Below are 15,764 nucleotides of genomic sequence, written 5' to 3'. Positions count from 1 at the left end.
AGTCAGTAACAAAGACAAAAGGAGTGCAAATATAAATAGAATTTATTGAAATTTTAAACAAGTTACAGATGAATATCAGAAACTCAACATTAGCCATGACAGCCTGGGCTATGATCAGGCTAACAAAATGTGTCCGAAGGCCAATTCAAAAGCAGTGACACTGCCAACAGTAAGCAGTTCACTGCGTTTGGAGGTGGTCTTTAAGACAATTAACTAATTTACTTAAAAACATATAATTTCTCCTAGGTGTGAGATGAATGTGTCTGATGTGAGGGTGTTCAATTATGGCACCATTTAAACTATGAACAAATGTAGCCATAACACACATTTCCTGGCTTTATCAATCTTTGCTGGATTGCCACCAGCCTCCCACCTGCACCTTTGGGCCAGTGAAGAAAATATTATCTTAATGCCAGGATGCTGGAGGTGAAGCTGGTGCAGGTCCTCCTTCATCATGCTGACCAGCTTCTTGACACTGCTGACCTTCCCATGTCACTGCCGCCACAGTGGATGATGAGGACATCTGGTGCTGCTCTTCCTGCAGGGAGTGGGAAAAGAAGGAGAAGGCCTCTCCACTGCAGTCCACCCCAGCCAAACCAGCAGACACGGACGCCCGGCATGCTGAGGGTACTTCCCAAGGTCTCTGCAGCTCTCTGGACACCACGCCGGACATAGCTGTCACCAATGATCCACGCTGTGTATATGAAAGTAAAATGAGTGTAATAAATTATTAGCGTTATATATTTTTTATAAAAAAGTTGAAGCGTTTTTTTTAAGATAACAGCTGAATCATTGTTTCAAAGTTTGTTGTATAACGTTAGTTTCAGCTAAACTCAACTTACCTCAAGTTTCGTGAGGGAGCTGGCACCAAGGGAGCAGCCAACACCACAGGGCTAGCCAAAGTAGCGTAGCTTCTTAGCATCGTAGCTTCTTAGCCTAGCTTGTTAGCCTTAGCTAACTTAGCAGCGCTGAGCGAGGTGGGCGTGTTTAGGCAACCAGACTTCCTTTGGCCCACCTCTTTGCCCATTTTCGATTGTCCGGGAGTTGGGCGGAGTCAGGCACTGCCAAGATGGCGACGTCCAGAGCGGAGTATTTTGAGCTTCAAATCCACTCTTCAGAAACGGACGGATGACGTCACGGTGACTACGTCCATTATTTTATACAGCCTATGGTCAGCACCTGTGGCACACACAGACAGCTAAGGAGAGCAGCTCACCAAAGGCTGTTTATAATGGGTTTTAACTCCTCGAACAAATGCTTCGCATGCCCAAACCGTTGGTCCAAGCAAGAAAATAAAGTGATTTTGAGAGACAGCCACTTCTCGTGAACGCACGTGTCGCATTTTATATTTCTCGAGTCAAAAATGTGGTCAGGGGAGCGAGTTTAAAATGTGTTGCACCTAAGCTGTTTCCAGAAATTTCTCGTCAGACTTTACATGGGAGTGAATGAAAAAATAATGGGCGCTCCCTTCGCTTTGGAGCCGCTCAGCAAAAATGTGTACGTGTGAGACATTCCATGTCAACATATCTGTGAGCTGGACAAATTTTCCTACGTTTTGTGGTATAAATTGTGTCTGTACAGTGAAAATTGTGGCCATGGCAGCGAGTTAAAGACAAAAGTTTTAGACGATTTTTAGAGCCCTCTCCACTCTAGCTCACAGCATTCCGTGCAATACACACCCATTGTAAAGTGAGAATTTCTCCACTTTTGCTCATGATACTTTGAGAGGCACAGATCAAAAACGATAAAAGATATGAAAAAGATGAAAACATGAGTGAATAGATGAGACCTGTGGCAACATTTGAGAGTTGGAATGGAGTCTGTAGCACAAAGTATGGAGACGCTGTAAATGCTAGAAAAAGCCCGAAGATTGGTCTCTTTCTCCCCCCTGCTGCCATTCATTTCCTATGGGACAGCTTTGGAAGATCATCAGGACGTTTTTCTGACATGTCACCTTATGGAGGCCATAAAATCCAAACGAAGCGAGTAATGAAAAAGTTACGCACAACTTTTGATTAGAAGGAGTTGATCTGTAATCTGTGCAAGTTTGAAGTCGATTGGATAAGCGGTGTATGAGAAGAAGATTTTTTAGGAAAGGCAGTTTTAAGGCAAAATATTACTTTGAAAGGGCAACATACGTCACTTCCTGTTGGATTTAGGTCAGTGTCAGCGCGTGATTTTTAGGTCTTGATGAGACGAACACGCCACTTTTGGTTTCATGTTTCTACGATGTTCCTACAGGCCGTGGCGGCCATTTTTGTGCCTAGGTGGCGCTAGACAGCCCATTTTGGCACTTAAGGGTTAATGTCATCATTTTACAAAATTTTTCACCGGTTCTGATGTGCATGCCAATTTTGGTGAGTTTTTGAGCATGTTTAGGGGGTCAAATTCCAGTTCAAAGTGGCGGCGGGAGAAACAATAATAATTAAAGCTGCAAGCAGCGTTTGGCGGGACCTCGCACTCGCGCCCGTTCCGCCCCAGCTTATGCCGTCACTGTGAATTATTTAGAAATATCAAACATATTGCCACAAACATCAGAAAATCCTTACAGAGCTGAACGTTTTGATGTTTGAATGCTTTCTGTAGCTGTAGGTATGTAGAAGTGATGTCACATTATGCAAATTAGATGAATCAATTCATTCCCAGCAGAGTCCTCTTCCTTTATTTTGAGGAACAGACAACAAAAACAGCACAGAACAAAAGAAATTTACTGTGTAAATATGTTGATTTTCTGAGATTTATGAAATCCAATATGGCCACTGCCTAGTGACGTAACAATATGCAAATTAGATGAGTTAATTTACTCCTATCACACTCTTTGGGTCATGATGAATAGTTTTCTCATTTACAGTATGCCTTTATCTGTCACCACTTTCAAGCCACAGCCTTTTGAAATGTTGAAATGAAAATGGAATATTTTCCTCAATTAACTCTGGCACCTAAAGGGTTAAAATGGAGATGCTGCCCCTGTCATGTCTGAATGTAAGATGTAGACACGCACAGACACCATGTTTCTGTGAGTTTGTGTGTGACAGCGGTTGCCATTTTAATTAAGTAAGCGCACATGGCAGACAGACAGAACACAGAGAGACATCTTTTAGTGGAGATTTAACTCCTCGAACAAGTTCTTCCCATTCCCAAACCGTTGGTCCAATCATCAAAATAATGTGATCATGAGAGAGATAGTTAGGGACCGAGCCTAGAGGCAGAGGACTGCTCAAGGAGCAGTCCTCGCCAAAGGCGAGGACCCTCTTGTTTTTGCTGAGTGCGTTTATAAGTGACCGGGCCCAACAGTAGTGGACTACTCACAAAGAAGTCCTCGCCAAAGGCGAGGACCCTCCCTATAGTTTTTGCCGCATTTTTTCTCACTGACCAGTCCTCGCCGAAGGCGAGGACACTATTGTTTTTGCTGTGTTTATTATTATTATTAGGGACCGAGCCTAGAGGCAGAGGACTGCTCAAGGAGCAGTCCTCGCCAAAGGCGAGGACCCTCTTGTTTTTGCTGTGTTTATTATTATTATTCTTTATTCTTATTATTCTTTCTTCCGCCGCCTCTTTGAACTGGAATTTGACCCCCTAAACATGCTCAAAAACTCACCAAAATTGGCACGCACATCAGAACCGTGAAAAATTTTATAAAATGGTGACATTAACCCCAAAGTGCCAAAATGGGCTCTCTAGCGCCACCTAGGCACACAAAAATGGCCGCCACGGCCTGTAGGAACGTCGTAGAAACATGAAACCAAAAGTGGCGTGTTCTCTCATCAAGACCTAAAAATCACGTGCTGACACCCTGACCTAAATCCAACAGGAAGTGACGTATTTGCCCTTTCACAGTAAGATTTTGCCTTAATACTGCCTTTCCTAAAAAAATCATCTTCTCATACAGCGTTTATCCTATCGACTTCAAACTTGCACAGATTACAGATCAACTCCTTCTAATCAAAAGTTGTGCGTAACTTTTTCATTACTCGCTTCGTTTGGATTTTGTGGCCTCCATAAGGTGACATGTCAGAAAAACGTCCTGACGATCTTCAAAAGCTGTCCCATAGGAAATGAATGGCAGCAGGGGGGAGAAAGAGACCAATCTTCGGGCTTTTTCTAGCATTTACAGCGTCTCCATACTTTGTGCTACAGACTCCATTCCAACTCTCAAATGTTGCCACAGGTCTCATCTATTAACTCATGTTTTCATCTTTTCATATCTTTACCGTTTTGATCTGTGCCTCTTAAAGTACCATGAGCAAAAGTGGAGAAATTCTCAGTTTACAATGGGTGTGTATTGCATGGAATGCTGTGAGCTAGAGTGAGAGGGCTCTAAAAATCGTCTAAAACTTTTGTCTTTAACTCGCTGCCATGGCCACAATTTTCACTGTACAGACACAATTTATACCACAAAACGTAGGAAAATTTGTCCTGCTCGCAGATATGTTGACATAGAATCTCTCACACGTACACATTTTTGCTGAGTGGCTCCAAAGCTAAGGGCGCCGATTTTTTCTCATTCACTCCATGTAAACTCAGAGGAGAAATTTCTGGAAACAGCTTAGGTGCAACACATTTTAAACTCGCTCCTCTGACCACATTTTTGACTGTAGAAATATAAAACGCGACACGCATGCTCACGAGAAGTGGCTGTCTCTCAAAATCACTTTATTTTCTTGATTGGACCAACGGTTTGGGTATGGGAAGGACTTGTTTGAGGAGTTAAAACCCATTATAAACAGTCTTTGGTGAGCTGCTCTCCTTAGCTGTCTGTGTGCCACAGGTGCTGACAAGTCATTAATCGCCATGACAACGGCTGCACACACACACACACACACACACACACACACACACACACAGCCACACAGCTCGCTGTCTGTCTCACAATCTTTAAAGGACAGATTACAGCAGCAGAAACTTCATTTGAAACAGCAAATACACATCATTAACCCCTACAGTGCCAAAATGGGCTCTCTAGCGCCACCTAGACGCACTAAAATGGCCACTACAGCCCATAGGAATGTCGTATCAAGATCAAACCAAAACTGGTGTGTTTGACTTACAAATCATTGACACCCATGACCTGATTCCAACAGGAAGTGAGCTATTTCACCTTTCAAAGTAAGATTTACTCAAACGTGGTCTCAAGAAAACACATCTCCTCCTACACCGTTTGTTTTATCAGTTTTAAAGATGCACACATGCCACCTCAACTGCTACTAAACAGATCTTCTGTATCTCTCTCATCATCACATTATTTTCATGATTGGACCAACGGTTTGGGAATGGGAAGAACTTGTTCGAGGAGTTAAATCTCCACTAAAAGAGGTGTCTGTCTCTCTCTGCTCTTCTGCCAGGTGCGCCTACTTAATTACCATGGCAACCGCTGTCACACACAAACTCACAGAAACATGATGTCTGTGCGTGTGTCTACATCTTACATTCAGACATGACAGGGGCAGCATCTCCATTTTAACCCTTTAGGTGCCAGAGTTAATTGAGGAAAATATTCCATTTTCATTTCAACATTTCAAAAGGCTGTGGCTTGAAAGTGGTGACAGATAAAGGCATACTGTAAATGAGAAAACTATTCATCATGACCCAAAGTTTGTGATAGGAGTAAATTAACTCATCTAATTTGCATATTGTGGCATCACCAGCAGGCAGCCATATTGGATTTCATAAATCTCAGTCAAAAAACATTTTCAACACATTTACACAGTAGATTTATTTTGTTTTGTGTTTTTTTTTTCATGTCTTCCTCAAAATGAAGGAAGAGGAATCTGATGGGAAGAAATTCGCCCATCTAATTTGCATAATGTGACATCACTTGTACATACCTACAGCTACAGAAAGCATTCAAACATCAAAACGTTCAGCTCTGTAAGGATTTTCTGATGTTTGTGGCAATATGTTTGATGTTTCTAAATAATTCACAGTGACGACATATGCTGGGGGCCGAAACGGGCGCGAGTGCGAGGTCCCGCCAAACGCTGCTTGCAGCTTTAATTATACAGAAGATTTGTTTAGCAGCAGTTGAACTGGTATGCGTCTTTAAAGCCCATACAATAAACAGTGTAGGAGGAGATGTGTTTTTTTTTAAGAGCACGTTTGAGGGGAAATCTTACTTTGAAAGGGCAAATAGCTCACTTCCTGTTGGAATCAGGTCATGGGTGTCAATGCGTGATTTGTAAGTCAAACACACCAGTTTTGGTTTGATCTTGATACGACATTCCTACGGGCTGTAGTGGCCATTTTAGTGCGTCTAGGTGGCGCTAGAGAGCCCATTTTGGCACTGTAGGGGTTAATAATGTGTATTTGCTGTTTCAAATGAAGTTTCTGCTGCTGTAATCTGTCCTTTAAAGATTGTGTGAGACACACAGACAGAGAGCCGTGTGGCTGTGTCTGTGTGTGCAGCCGTTGTCATGGCGACAATGACTTGTCAGCACCAAGCCCCAACCTCCGGGGGAGACGAGTGAGACCAATGCGGAAGTGCCAAAAACTGCAGTTCACTGACTGTCCACTTGAGGCTGGCTCCGGAAGTGAGTCAATTCCCATAGACCCCCATGTTAAAATGCCCAACTTTAGAGCAGAAATAAACATGTTTACAGCCTGGTACAAAAAATGGTTTTGGTCTCTATAGTTAAGTTCCCCTTTCATGACAACTCTGGGGGGGGTGAATTTTTTTCTAACTCTTCCGATGAAATGTTATTAAGGTTTGAAATTGCGCATAATTAAGGGCGTGGTCACTTTGACTGACAGGTCACACCATCACGGGTGGCTAACTAGCATGCTAACTAGCCGCTGGCTCTGCTGCAGAGCTGAGCCTCGACTCAGCCGTCTGCTCGGCGTCATCTCAGCCAATTCGTGCCCATGTTCAAGGCATTGAACTTGTACTCTCAGCCGTGTTTGCGCCTTTCGGATAATTTTTCAGGCAGATATTGGAGTAATATGGCTTGCTGTTCGACTAATTATACCAACAGACCGTCCAAGAAGTCTGTGCTCCAGGTTTTTCGGTAAGTGAAATTCTGAAATTCTATTATTATTTTATTTATGTTTATATGTTAGCACTCATTAGCGGTCATCATCTAGCTTGTCAGCAGCGTGTATCGGTGTTTGCGGTCACCACCTAGCTTGTCAGCTTATTATTATATTATTAAGTCTTTATTTAATACATGTAAAATCACGTTGATACCGGAGGTCTCATTTTCAAATGCGACCTGTATCACAGCGGCAACATCCACATCAAGTTACAGAGCCACAGACAATACGATACAACACAAGCTTAGCTCGTTAACTAGCTAACCAGCCAGCTAATGGTTAGCCTTCGAGCAAGACGCCAGTCCGGGGATGCATCAAGTCAGAGCCTGACAGAGAAGTGTTAGGATTTAGGCATTTAGGGGGAGAATATTTTGAACAAAAGGCTGAGGCTGTGTGAGGTTTGAAAATAAAGGTCCACCACGTTAGTTAGCTAACGTGTTGCAATGTTAACGTTGTCATATGAGCAGTGTAACGTTAACGTAACATTAAGGCTATACTTGTGTATTTAAATTAAAAAGTGGTGAACTGTGTGAAATTACAATAAGGTGGGTAACGTGATTGAAAAAAAAAATTAATGTGACATTTGACTGTCACATATAAAATATTAAGATTAGTGTATGATATAGGCCTGTGCTTACACAACAATAGATAATGCACGGACAGAATATGAGGACTGTGATGGCCACCACCTTTTTGTTTTGCTAAAATAAATTGAATATGATCTGTTAAACATTGAAGTAAGTTAAGTTGTATTGTTTGCATGTAAAGGTGTCTGTAAAGTAGGTAGCTAACACATATATTACTTTTAATATCTATTTGTCTGTGTAAAGTTTTCCTCTAGGTGACCCAGACAGACTGGACCAGTGGACACTCAACACGAGGAGACAGAACTGGACTCCAAACAAGACTTCCCGTCTGTGCAGTGAACACTTTGAGAGTCATCACTTCAGCACTGACTCCAGGATAAAGACACCTTTTTTTATACAGTACCTCACAAAGAGTCAAGAAACTTATTAGTTTAAAATTATGAATTATTGCCCATAATAGATTTAAATGCATTACATAAATTACTAATTGTCATACATTACTAAGTCCTCGATTAGGGCACAGCTTGTCTGCACTATTCCTGATAAGGTGAAATTACTGACACACCAGTGCAGTTTAGTGTTCCCCTGATGCAAAAGGCCAAATGAAGATTTTATTAATCAAGGAACATGGCATGTATTTACCAACTTTAACATTTTAGTGCCTTTTATGCAAAGACCCTTTATCAAAGTGAGAACTACTACCTTTTTCCCCACACATAGTCTGTGAAGAACCAATGGAAAAAATATTCTCATAATGAGACAGCTGAACATAGCATGATTCCACAGTGGCAGTGAGCTTTGAGAACAGTTCAGTTTCCTTTTGACAGCAACAATTATTTTAATGTGGATGAATTGCATACTGTACATTCATACTCCACTTGTCTTGATAGTACAGTTAAATTTAAAATCACATTCAAATATAAAGTTGAATATCTACAGAACTTAAACACAAAACTATTTTATGAATGACAGCCACTTACTCAGCAATAAGATCATTTTGGTGGTGAGTGGGCTTTTAACCAAGACAGGCTGTAGTCAATGTTTTCTACCTGTGTTTTTAACCTATTATCTTTCTCTCATGTAGGACACTTGAGGAAAGTTACAACGCTTCGGCCAATGTGATATTTACTCCACAGTAAAGAGGTTGTTTCACAAGAAATTAAGATTTTGCAAATTATGACACTGGGTCCTAATCCATAGGTTTTATAATTACTGTTATAAATCTTTTCATTTATTTCATGTGTACTTTTGTAACATTTTAAAATGGATGTTTTCATGAATGCAAGCTTTGACTTAATTTTGTTAAACTGTTTGTGAAATGGTTCGATTTTTGTGATATAAAGTGGATCAGACAAAATTTACTTTAGAGTAAAAGTAATTTTTCTGAAAGCTGTCTTTCATCAGTTTCCTGTGATGATTGGAAATATAGTGGTGATTTAAACCTTTAACAAAATATAATAGTTATTAATGGCATCTTAATGTTTTCATTTATGTCTTAACATTTACCCAAGTTTGCATTTATCTTAGCAGAATGTAAAAAAAAAGAAAATGAAAAGCTGATGTTATGTGCTGGTTTAGTTTGAACATTTCTTTAAGACAAATGAAGAAATTTCACTGAGAAACTCTTCTCCTTTTGTGAAAAACAAGGAAATATCTGCACATTGAATAGTTTTAAGTCCCGTAGGAGGTATTATTTATTTGTGACATTGTGACATATGAGAAGGATCTGTGGGTATTGCTCGGTATTGAGACTTATATAGTGAGGCTAAAAAAAAAACCCAGTAACACATAATTGGCTGATTATCTTTCTGCTTGCCTCACTATAAAAACGTCACAGTACCTTTGCCTGAGGAAGACCCTCTCAGAGTTGGCAACATAGCGAACAAGTGATACCTCCTTGGGGGCTTCAAAACTATTGTGTCCAGCTAATTCTTTGTTTTTCACTTTGAGCCCTTTTATCCAGTCACATTCTTCTGTGTTAAAACTAGACTTCTAACAGAGCAGCAAACAAAGGTTACTCTCCAAAATCTTCTCAGGCTCTGCTGCTGGGTGTAAGGTGCTTAGTTATCTTCAAGTACAAAGTTAAAATAATCAGGCCCACACAGAAATGGACAGCTTAATTTTTGTCAGTGACAATGTTAAACATTAATGCTTGATGTTTGTCTGTAGTATATGATTTGTTTGTCCTTTCAATTGACAGTCAGATTTGATTGTGAAATACAACATTCAGTCAGTAACAAAGACAAAAGGAGTGCAAATATAAATAGAATTTATTGAAATTTTAAACAAGTTACAGATGAATATCAGAAACTCAACATTAGCCATGACAGCCTGGGCTATGATCAGGCCTAACAAAATGTGTCCGAAAGGCCAATTCAAAAGCAGTGACACTGCCAACAGTAAGCAGTTCACATGCTTGGAGGTGGTCTTTAAGACAATTAACTAATTTACTTAAAAACATATAATTTCTCCTAGGTGTGAGATGAATGTGTCTGATGTGAGGGTGTTCAATTATGGCACCATTTAAACTATGAACAAATGTAGCCATAACACACATTTCCTGGCTTTATCAATCTTTGCTGGATTGCCACCAGCCTCCCACCTGCACCTTTGGGCCAGTGAAGGAAATATTATCTTAATGCCAGGATGCTGGGGGTGAAGCTGGTGCAGGTCCTCCTTCATCATGCTGACCAGCTTGACACTGCTGACCTTCGCCATGTCACTGCCGCCACAGTGGATGATGAGGACATCTGGTGCTGCTCTTCCTCGCAGGGAGTGGGAAAAGAAGGAGAGAAGGCCTCTCCACTGCAGTCCACCCCAGCCAAACCAGCAGACACGGACGCCCGGCATGCTGAGGGTACTTCCCAAGGTCTCTGCAGCTCTCTGGACACCACGCCGGACATAGCTGTCACCAATGATCCACGCTGTGTATATGAAAGTAAAATGAGTGTAATAAATTATTAGCGTTATATATTTTAAAAAAAAGTTGAAGCGTTTTTTTTTTAATATAACAGCTGAATCATTGTTTCAAAGTTTGTTGTATAACGTTAGTTTCAGCTAAACTCAACTTACCTCAAGTTTCGTGAGGGAGCTGGCACCAAGGGAGCAGCCAACACCACAGGGCTAGCCAAAGTAGCGTAGCTTCTTAGCATCGTAGCTTCCCTAGCTTGTTAGCCTTAGCTAACTTAGCAGCGCTGAGCGAGGTGGGCGTGTTTAGGCAACCAGACTTCCTTTGGCCCACCTCTTTGCCCATTTTCGATTGTCCGGGAGTTGGGCGGAGTCAGGCACTGCCAAGATGGCGACGTCCAGAGCGGAGTATTTTGAGCTTCAAATCCACTCTTCAGAAACGGACGGATGACGTCACGGTGACTACGTCCATTATTTTATACAGCCTATGGTCAGCACCTGTGGCACACACAGACAGCTAAGGAGAGCAGCTCACCAAAGGCTGTTTATAATGGGTTTTAACTCCTCGAACAAATGCTTCGCATGCCCAAACCGTTGGTCCAAGCACGAAAATAAAGTGATTTTGAGAGACAGCCACACTCGTGAACGCACGCGTCGCATTTTATATTTCTCGAGTCAAAAATGTGGTCAGGGGAGCGAGTTTAAAATGTGTTGCACCTAAGCTGTTTCCAGAAATTTCTCGTCAGACTTTACATGGGAGTGAATGAAAAAATAATGGGCGCTCCCTTCGCTTTGGAGCCGCTCAGCAAAAATGTGTACGTGTGAGACATTCCATGTCAACATATCTGTGAGCTGGACAAATTTTCCTACGTTTTGTGGTATAAATTGTGTCTGTACAGTGAAAATTGTGGCCATGGCAGCAAGTTAAAGACAAAAGTTTTAGACGATTTTTAGAGCCCTCTCCACTCTAGCTCACAGCATTCCGTGCAATACACACCCATTGTAAAGTGAGAATTTCTCCACTTTTGCTCATGGTACTTTGAGAGGCACAGATCAAAAACGATAAAAGATATGAAAAAGATGAAAACATGAGTCAATAGATGAGACCTGTGGCAACATTTGAGAGTTGGAATGGAGTCTGTAGCACAAAGTATGGAGACGCTGTAAATGCTAGAAAAAGCCCGAAGATTGGTCTCTTTCTCCCCCCTGCTGCCATTCATTTCCTATGGGACAGCTTTGGAAGATCGTCAGGACGTTTTTCTGACATCTCACCTTATGGAGGCCATAAAATCCAAACGAAGCGAGTAATGAAAAAGTTACGCACAACTTTTGATTAGAAGGAGTTGATCTGTAATCTGTGCAAGTTTGAAGTCGATTGGATAAGCGGTGTATGAGAAGAAGATTTTTTAGGAAAGGCAGTTTTAAGGCAAAATCTTACTTTGAAAGGGCAAATATCTCACTTCCTGTTGGATTTAGGTCAGGGGTGTCAGCGCGTGATTTTTAGGTCTTGATGAGACGAACACGCCACTTTTGGTTTCATGTTTCTACGACGTTCCTACAGGCCGTGGCGGCCATTTTTGTGTGCCTAGGTGGTGCTAGAGAGCCCATTTTGGCACTTTAGGAGTTAATGTCACCATTTTATAAAATTTTTCACCAGTTCTGATGTGCGTGCCAATTTTGGTGAATTTTTGAGCATGTTTAGGGGGTCAAATTCCAGTTCACAGAGGCGGCGGAAGAAAGAATAAAGAATAAAGAATAATAATAATAACAATAATAATAAACACAGCAAAAACAATAGTGTCCTCGCCTTCGGCGAGGACGGGTCAGTGAGAAAAAATGCGGCAAAAACTATAGCCTTTGGCGAGGACTTCTTTGTGAGTAGTCCACTACTGTTGGGCCCGGTCACTTATAAACGCACGCAGCAAAAACAAAAACTTGAGCAGTCCTCTGCCTCTAGGCTCGGTCCCTAATAATAATAAACGCACCAAAAACAATAGGGTCCTCGCCTTTGGCGAGGACTGCTCTGTGAGCAGTCCTCTGCCTTAGGGCTCGGTCCCTAATAATTAAAGCTGCAAGCAGCGTTGGGAGGGACCTCGGCCCCCCGCCGTCGTCCCCCAGCTCAAGTTGCAGACGTAAGCCATGTGACCTAATGAAACTTTGACATGTGCGATGATCAGACAACACACACACACAAACACACACAGGCCTGTGTCTGTCAGAGTGAAGCCATTGTTATGCTAATTAATGACCACGTACTTAGGTGACAGCACAGGCACTTCAAGTTCAGTTTGACTAATGACTAATGATAACAGAATCAGCAGGACGCATTTGACACCACAGCAGCAACACAACCACACACACCACACTATCCAGGCACCGCTGTGATAGAAGTTAACCTGCAAGACAGTGGAACACAAAGGCTCTGGAGAAGAGGCCGAGTTACTGATATGCAGTACGGCAGTTAGTGACGAGCAGAGAGGGAGAGAAGGGAGAGAGAGGAGAGAGGGGGGAGAAAGAGAGACAGAGAGAGAGAGGGGGAGAGGGAGTGGAGTGTTTGTGTGTGTGTGTGTGAGTGTTATTGTGTTGCTAAAATTTGCAAATTATGAGCTGCAGGTTGCTCTAAGGTTACATTATTTTTTTTCTCCATGTCTCTCTCTCTCTCTCTCTCTCTCTCTCTCTCTCTCTCTCTCTCTCTCTCCCTGTCTTTCTCTCTCATACATACACCCACAATGAATATTTGGTATGTATACTACTGACATGCAGTACGGCAGAGTTAGTGACATGCAGAGAGGGAGAGAAGGGAGAGAGAGGGGAGAGGGGGGAGAAAGAGAGACAGAGAGAGAGAGAGAGAGAGAGGGGGGACAGGGAGTGGAGTGTGTGTGTGTGTGTGTGTGTGAGTGTAATTGTGTCGCTAAAATTTGCAAATTATGAACTGCAGGTTGCTTTAAGGTTACATTATTTTTTTTCTCCATGTCTCTCTCTCTCTCTCTCTCTACATATATATATATATATATATATATATATATATATATATATATATATATATATATATATATATATATATATTATCTCCCTGTCTTTCTCTCTCATACATACACCCACAATGAATATTTGGTATGTATACTCTGACTAGGAGTTAAAAATCAAAAAAAAAAATAATATTTTTATGGTTGTTTTTCAACAAAGACAAAAAAAAGTCCTGAAGGAGAACAGTGTCTATTTTTATTGAAAAATAGAAACTGCCCCCAAAAATGATAATGCATCAAAATTGGTGTTGTTATTTATCATTCACATATCACAGACTGTGATAAATAAAATAAAAAAATCCATCCAACATTTATTATATAGTTAATCTTAATTCATGTTTTTTTCATTAAAGTAACAGTGACTTCATGTAAATAAAATGGCAAATATATTGTGAAAATCCTCAAAAGGAATGAATATTAGATATGCATAATCTGAGAACAAGTTGCTTAAAAGATTTAAGCAAAAAAATGTAGAGAAATATGTTAATATTTAATATTTTTCTGTTGTTCACACCGTTCCGAAGGGGACAGGTGTGATTTTTTATAAGGGGGCCCGCAGGGTTAAAAATGCAAGGTTCTTATGGAGGTGGTGTGAGCTTATAATTTGAAACTTGTAGACATAAGCCATGTGACCTAATGAAACTTTGACATGTGTGATGATCAAACAACACATCCATATTCATTTGCAATCATGTGACCTAGTGAAAGCTTGAGTGATGTATACTGGCTGCTTTGAGGATCTAAGTGCAGCAAACAGACACAAATATATACTAAGACCTACAAATGTTGAATTAAAATCTGATTGTATACATATGTGACACTAATAATATGTGTATAATAACACTAGAAGTATGACACACACAGACAGACAGACATAGACGGCCGAGTTCTCAACATGCAGAGAGGGAGAGACGAGAGAAAGAGGACAGAGGGAGGAGAGAGAGAGAGAGAGAGAGAGAGAGAGAGAGAGAGAGAGAGGGGATAGGGAGTGGAGTGTGTGTGTGTGTGTGTGTGTGTGTGTGTGTGTGTGTGTGTGTGTGTGTGTCTCTGTGTGTCTGTGTGTGTGTCTCTGTGTGTGTCCGTGTCTGTCTGTGTGTGCCATACTTCTCCTGTTATTACACACATATGATTATTGTCACATATGTATACCATCAGATATTAATATATACTTCCCACATGTTGTACCACAATAGCCAGAATCATAAGTCAAACTCAATTTTAAAAACTGTAAAGGGTTCTTATGAAGGTGGTGTGAGCGTATATTTTGCAATTTGTAGACATAAGCCATGTGACCTCATGAAACGTTGACATGTGTGATGATCAAATCAAACCTCTGTCGTTTTTATATTTATTTGTCTTAATAACACTGTGCACAGGGATCAGACTGTAAGCCTGTCAAAGTAGCTCCAAAATGTTTATTGCACATAATGTAGCTTACAACAACATTAATAAAAGTAATAATATGATAATTATAATTCTGGCAATTATAGTACAATATGTTGAATTAATATCTGATTGTATACATATGTGACACTAATCATGTGTATAATAACAGCAGAAGTATGAGAAACACAGACAGACAGACATAGACGGCCGAGTTCTCAACATGCAGAGAGGGAGAGAAGGGAGAAAGAGGACAGAGGGGGGAGAGAGAGAGAGAGAGAGAGAGAGAGAGAGAGAGAGAGAGAGAGAGAAGGGGGATAGGGACTGGTGTGTGTGTGTGTGTGTGTCTGTGTGTGTCCGTTTCTGTCTGTGTGCCATACTTCTCCTGTTATTACACACATATGATTATTGTCACATATGTATACTATCAGATATTAATGTATACTTCCCACATGTTGTACCACAATAGCCAGAATCATAAGTCAAACTCAATTTTAAAAACTGTAAAGGGTTCTTATGAAGGTGGTGTGAGCGTATTTTGCAATTTGTAGACATAAGCCATGTGACCTAATGAAACTTTGACAGTTTGTGATAGAAGTTAACCTGCAAGACAGTGGAGCACAAAGGCTCTGAAGAAGAGGCCGAGTTACTGACATGCAGTAACAGGACACGAGAGAGAGAGAGAGAGAGAGAGAGAGAGAGAGAGATGGGGGGACAGGGAGGGAGAGAGAGAGTGTTTGCTGACATTTTGACATATCTCACATGTTTACATACTTCCTGTTTTTGGCAGAGGGAGTTACAGATTGCACTCAGTATACATAATGTTGTATGCATC

The 15,764-nt window shown here is 41.1% G+C and overlaps 1 long non-coding RNA gene across 1 annotated transcript; it reads right to left on the bottom strand.

Moving 5' to 3' along the window:
* Positions 1–368: 368 nt before the first annotated feature.
* On the bottom strand, positions 369–10,760 carry LOC125892071 (uncharacterized). The gene is made up of 3 exons (XR_007449689.1): positions 10,686–10,760; positions 10,323–10,537; positions 369–483 (listed from the first exon to the last, which is right to left on the bottom strand). It is a non-coding gene; the product is annotated as an uncharacterized LOC125892071 (long non-coding RNA).
* Positions 10,761–15,764: the final 5,004 nt, after the last annotated feature.

This window comes from Epinephelus fuscoguttatus, linkage group LG7 (assembly GCF_011397635.1).
Source record: "Epinephelus fuscoguttatus linkage group LG7, E.fuscoguttatus.final_Chr_v1".
NCBI classification, from domain to species: Eukaryota; Metazoa; Chordata; class Actinopteri; order Perciformes; family Serranidae; genus Epinephelus; species Epinephelus fuscoguttatus.
The sequence above is the reverse complement of the archived record's forward strand: the minus strand, read 5'-3'. Positions and strand labels throughout refer to the sequence as shown.